We start from the raw sequence: 6,688 nt of genomic DNA, 5'->3' as shown, positions 1-6,688 counted from the left end.
GAGTCGATTCCACTTCTGATGTGCTAAGCATTAGTTTTAATTTTCAATACAATACATCAACAAATGCAAGTTTAAGGTGTGGGAGCATTGGACTGGCAACCAGATTAAAGCAGTACATCATCGCCATTATCGGCTGGGTGCAAAGCCGTGCGGTCCTGTTAACAATTAAGAATGCTGCTGGGCATTTGAACAATGAACAGGAGGATATGGACTGACCATATTCTCAGGCCTGAGTGAAGAGCTTCACGCTACAGAGTTTGCAACAATCTTTAATTAGAAGAGCTGTCTGGTTTTTTTTTTTTTTTTGGTCCACTTTTAGTCTTGTGGTCCCAACCATCTCAAGCAGACAACTAATTTCATTCAATGATGTCAGGAAAGAGCAATACATTGGCCACAGCAAGAACACCAGGATTTGGCCTTGCTCTAAACATTACAAAGAAATGATGCAAAAAAATAAAACCTGCTGGAGCAATGAGGCAGCAGCTTGACTAGTTGTGTCGAGTGCTGTCTGTGATTAAAGTTTCATAATGAACAATTCCACGCTCAAGGCCTGAGGTAATGTTTTTCAACTATTAGCGTTCATAGCTCTTGAGTTATGGCATTGTCTGAACTTGCACCAGCCTGGCTGACGGAAATTATTAACCAACATTGTAAAACATCTTTTCAGTGACTCTGCTAATGCTGAGCATTGCTGGCCCTGTTGCAAATCATTTGGGAGTAAAGCAACACACAGAAACTGCTGAAAGAACTCAACAGACTAGGCAGCATCTATGGGGGAGGGGAGGGGGAATACAGCCAATGTTTCAGGCTGAGATCCTTTGGCAGGACTGGGTAGCCTATTTGATGGGTAGACTGTCACTTATCAAAATTAATTCCCCTTCAATTGATGCATCATAGCTGAACGTTTACAAATGAAGTCATCTTTGGGAGCTCCTACCTCTTCTTTCATCCCTGGAGGCCTAGGAATGTGACCATCTCTCCTATATAGGATATTATACATGGCCAATATTTATTACTCCCTTCACTCAATTAGTATCCATGTCCATTTAGGCTGGTGATCTGCTCCAATCTTGCTATTGACTCTGTGTGAAATTTTGTCAATCCCTTGAAATACTTTAGGACATTCCTGTGTCTAAAATGATCTATAATCAAGTTGGTTTTGGAGCAGATTTTGGTCTTTTGCCCTGTCATTTCTATTTCTAGTATGGAGACAAAGTTGATGTAGAATTTAGCTGTAATTCATTGGGGAGTTTTTTTTGACTTGAAAAAAAATTGTTCTATAACCAAAAGATGTCAGATAAAAGGCTTCTGTTAAAACTTTTACATTTCCTGTAGTATAATAATATCAGTGCCTCATGATACTATAGTTGACTCTTAGCCAATCCAAGATATGAAGGCTGCTTTCCAGCAATGCTGCCATCCTGACTGATTTTAAACTCTTAAATCTATTTTAACTAATAGGAAAAAACATTATTTTTGTTGCCAAATGTGTACTTAACTCTAGAAATGTGCAAGAACATCCTATCTCAATATCTTCAAGCACATAACAGCATAGTCATTTCTGGATTGCTGCCCGTGCCATTCAGTGAGGGTAGAAACGGGATGATCTGGCAGATTAATGAATGGCTGAGAAGCTGGTTCAGGGGAAGGGTTCTTGAATCATTGGGATCTCTTCCAGGGGTGGTATGACCTGTACAAAAGGGATGGGTTGCATCTGAACCCGAGGTTGGTTGGAGCTGTTGGGGAGGATTTAAATTTGGGAACTGGGTGAAGGGACTCGGTATAAGAAAGATGGCATGCAGTCAGTCAGGAAAGGCAGGCAAATAATGGGACAAAATTGCAGCCAGCAGGGTGAGCATCAGTGCATTTAGGGAAGCAGAATCAAAAAGGGGAGCAAATACAGTGTATCTCAGTGCATGGAGTATTTAAAAAAAAAAGATGGATGATCTTGTGTGTTTACCGATCGTCATGTATGATGTTGTGGCCATCACTGAATCATGGCTGAAGGATGGTTCAAGTTGGGAGCTGAATGTCCAAGATTACACATGGTATTGGAGGGTTAGGAAGGTGGGCGGGGGGCATGGCGTTGCTCTGCTGGTAAGGGATGGCATCAAATCAGTAGAAAGATGTGACATAGGATCGGAAGATGTTGAATCCTTGTGGGTTGAGTTCAGAAACTGCAAGGGTAAAAGGACCTCTGGCAGTTGTATACTGGCCTCCCAACAGTGGCTGGGATGTGGACCACAAATTACAATGGAATATAGAGGTGTCAAAAAGGCAATGTTATGATGGTCATGGAGATTTCAACATGCAGGTCAATTGAGAAAAATCGAGTTGGTAATGGATTTCAAGAGTGAGTTTGTTGAATGCCTACCAGCCTGCTTTCAGAGCAGTTTGTAATTGAGCCTACTAGGGGATCAGTTATACTTGGTGTTATGTAAAGAACTGGAAGTGGGAGCTGGGAGCTTAAGGTAAAAGAACCCTTAGGAGGCAGTGATCACAATGTGATTCAGTTCAACTTGAATTTTGATAGGGAGAAAGTAAAGTCTAATATAGCAGTATTTCAGTCGAGTAAAGGAAATTACAGTGGGTTGAGAGAGAGTTCACCAAAGTAAATTGGAAAGAGATGCTAGCAGGAATGACAGCAGAGCAGCAATGATGTGAGTTTCTGGGGGAAAAAAATGAGGAAGGTGTAGGGTAGGTGTGTTCCAAAAAAGAAGAAATACTCGAATGGCAAAATAGTACAACCATGGCTGACAAGGGAAGTCAAAGCTATTGTAAAATCCAAAGAGGGGGCATACACCAAAGCAAAAAATAGTGGGAAGATAGAGAATTGAGAAGCTTTTGAAAACTGAAAACGCAACTAAAAGAATCATTAGGAGGGAAAAGATGAAATATGAAAAAAACCTAGCAAACAATATCAAAGTGGATAGTAAAGATTTTTCAAGAAAGTAAAATAAATAGTTATATGCATGGAATGGGCTACTGGCGATAGTGGTGGAGGCGGATATGATAGGGTCTTTTAAGAGACTCCTGGAGAGGTACATTAAGCTCAGAAGAATAGAGGCCTATGGGTAACCCTAGGTAATTTCTGAGGTAAGGACATGTTTGGCACAGCTTTGTGGGCTGAAGGGCCTGTATTGTGCTGTAGGTTTTCTGTTTCTATTATTAGCACTATAGTGGATACAGGACTGCTAGAAAATGAAGCCAGGGAAATAATAATGGGAGACAAGGAGATGAACTAAATGAGTATTTTGCATTAGTCTTCACTGTGAAGACACTAGCAGTGTGCCAGATGTTGAATGGTGTGAGGGAAGAGAAGTGAACGCAGTTACTATTACAAAGGGAAAATGGCCCATAAAGCTGAAAGACCTAAAGGTACAGAAGTCACCTGGACCCAGATGAACAGCACCCTAGGGTTATGAAAGAGGCAGCAGTAGAGATTGTGGAAGCATTTGTAAACTTTCAAAAGTCATTCGACTTTGGCATGGTGCCATGGGACTGGGAAATTGCAAATGTCACTCCACTCTTGAAGAAAGGAGGAAGGCAGCAGAAAGAAATTGTAGACCTGTTAGCCTGACCCCAATGGTTGGGAAGATGATGGAGTCAATTGTTAAGGATGAGGTTATGGAGGCATAGGACAAAGTCCACATGGTCTTGAGGGAAATGCCGAACCTGTTGGAATTCTTTGAGAAGATTACAAATAGGATAGAGGACGCAGTAGATATTGTATATTTGGACTTTCAGAAGGCCTTTGACAAGGTGCCTCACATGAGGTTGCTTACCAAGTTAAGAGCCTGTGGTATTACAGGAGAGTTACTGGCATGGTTAGAGTATTGTCTGATTGCTAGGAGGCAGCGAGTGGGAATAAAAGGATCATTTTCTTGTTGGCTGTCAGTGACAAGTGTTCTGCAGGGGTCGGTGTTGGGACTACTTTTTATGCTGTATATCAATGATTTAGATGATGGAATAGATGGCTTTGTTGCCATGTTTGCTGATGATATGGAGATTGGTGGAGGGGCAGGTAGTGTTGAGGAAGTAGGGAGGCTGCAGAAGGACATGGACAGATTAGGGGAATGGGCAAGAGAGTAGCTGTGCAAACTATTTTCTAAATGGAGGATAAGGTCACCACCTGTCCAGCCTCCTTATCTTTCAAACCTTCCAGTCCCAATGACATTCGCATGACATCCTTCCTATAGGGGTGATCAGAACTGAGCTCCCTACTCCAAGTGTAATTTTGCCAATGACTGGCACTGTTGCAACATTATGTCCCAACTGAATAAGGCAAATGTGCCAAATGCCACTGTCACCACCCCTGGCTACCTATATTGCCACTTTCACGGAGCTGTGTACCTATGCCCTGGGGTCTCTGTCCCAAACACTTGGCCATTTGCTGTGCAAGCCCTGCTTTGGTTTAACTTGCCAAAATGTTGCACCTCACAGCTGCCTCGTAATTCACAGGCCTGAACTTGCAGCCCTTCCTAAATAAAGATACCATATTGGTCATCTTCTAGAACCTCACCTGTAGCTAAACAGGATGGAAGGTCCCTTGCACTTTCTTCTCCTGCTTCCTGCAATACATTAGATCAAGTCCTGGAAATTTATCCACATTATTCTGCTTTAAGAATGCCACCACCCTCCTTGTTAACATAGAAAACCTACAGCACAATACAGGCCCTTTGGTCCACAAAGCTGTGCCGAACATGCCCTTACCTCAGAAATTACCTAGGGTTACCCATAGCCTTCTATTTTTCTAAGCTCCATGTACCTGTCCAGGAGTCTCTTAAAAGACCCCATTGTATCCACCTCCACCGCTGTCACTGGCAGCCCATTCCACACACTCACCACTCTCTGCGTTTATTTAAAAAAAAACACTTAACCCTGACATCTCCTCTGTACCTATTTCCAAGCACCTTGAAACTGTGACCTCTCGTGCTAGCCATTTCAGCCCTGGGGACAAAAGCCTCTCCCTATCCACATGATCAAGGCCTCTCATCATCTTATACACCTCTATCAGGTCACCTCTCATCCTCTGTCACTCCAAGGAGAAAAGGCCAAGTTCACTCAACCTATTCTCATAAGGCATGCTCCCCAATCCAGGCAACGTCCTTGTAAATCTGCTCTGCACCCTTTCTATGGCTTCCACATCCTTCCTTTTGTGAGGTGACCAGAATTGAGCACAGTACTCCAAGTGGGGTCTGACCAGTATCCTATATAGCTGCTACATTACCTCTCTGCTCTTAAACTCAATACCAAGATTGATGAAGGCCGATGCATCATATGCTTTCTTAATCACAGAGTCAACCTGCACAGCAGCTTTGAGTGTCCTATGGACTCGGACCCCAAGATCCCTCTGATCCTCCACACTGCCAAGAGTCTTACTATTAATACTATATTCTGCCATCGTATTTGACCTACCAAAATTAACACCTCACACTTATTTGTATTGAATGCCATCTGCCACTTCTCAGCCCAGTTTTGCATCGTATTGATGTCCCGCTGTAACCTCTGACAGCCTTCCACACTATCCACAACACCCCCAACCTTTGTGTCATCAGCAAATTTACTAACCCATCTCTCCACTTCCTCATCCAGGTCATTTATAAAAATCATGAAGAGTAGGGGTCCCAGATCAGATCCCTGAGGCACACCATTGGTGGCCTACCTCCGTGCAGAACATGACCCATCTATAACTACTCTTTGCCTTCTGTGGGCGAGCCATTCTGGATCCACAAAGCAATGTCTCCTTGGATCCCATGCAGCCTCACTTTCTCAATAAGCCTTGCATGGGGTACTTTGTCAGATGCCTTGCTGAAATCCATATACACTACATCTACTGCTCTACCTTCATCAATGTGTTTAGTCACATCCTCAAAAAATTCACTCAGGCTTGTAAGGCATGACCTGACTTTCACAAAGCCATGCTGTCTATTCCTAATCATATGAATATTTGGAGAGGCATAATAAATCCTGCCTTTCAGGATCTTTTCCATCAACTTACCAACCACTGAAATAAGACTCACTGGTCTATAATTTCCTGGCTATCTCTACTCCCTTTCTTGAATAATGGAACAACATCCACAACCCTCCAATCCTCTGGAACCTCTCCCATCCCCTTTGATGCTGCAAAGATTATCGCCAGAGGTTCAGCAATCTCCTCCTTTGCCTCCCACAGTAGCCTGTTGTCAGTATGTTCTAATATATCTTTATTTATTTTGCTGAATTCCTTACTTTCCATAGCCACCTCACAGTAAATATAGATGAGAAATATTCATTTGTTAGCTTACCCATCCTCTGTGGTGCCAGACAGATATTTTGGGCAACAAACTTCCAAATTCGTCAGCACATTGTGAAAATGGTTAGCTTACGCTTACAAAGCTTGCCTAGAATTGAAAAGATGGTTCGGGGATGTACGTGAAACGAGTTGAGCAGTTAACACTCTGCTAATGTAAATGCACAGTCCAAAAATGATATTGACTTCAGGTGAAAGCTGAGCTACTTTGGTAGAGCAAGAATGTGAATATCTGGATGCAGAAATCAGTTTCTGTTTATTGATGGAATGAAGAAAGACATGGGAGTAACTCGGGTTGCAAATATTTTCAATGTGACAATTATATTACAACAAAGTCATTTAATCTGTAGATATCCCTGGTGAATGTATGGATAATGGTTTAACTTAGTGTTTCTT

The sequence above is a fragment of the Hemitrygon akajei genome, chromosome 10 (genome assembly GCF_048418815.1).
Source record: "Hemitrygon akajei chromosome 10, sHemAka1.3, whole genome shotgun sequence".
Lineage (NCBI taxonomy): Eukaryota > Metazoa > Chordata > Chondrichthyes > Myliobatiformes > Dasyatidae > Hemitrygon > Hemitrygon akajei.
Note: the sequence above shows the minus strand (reverse complement) of the source record.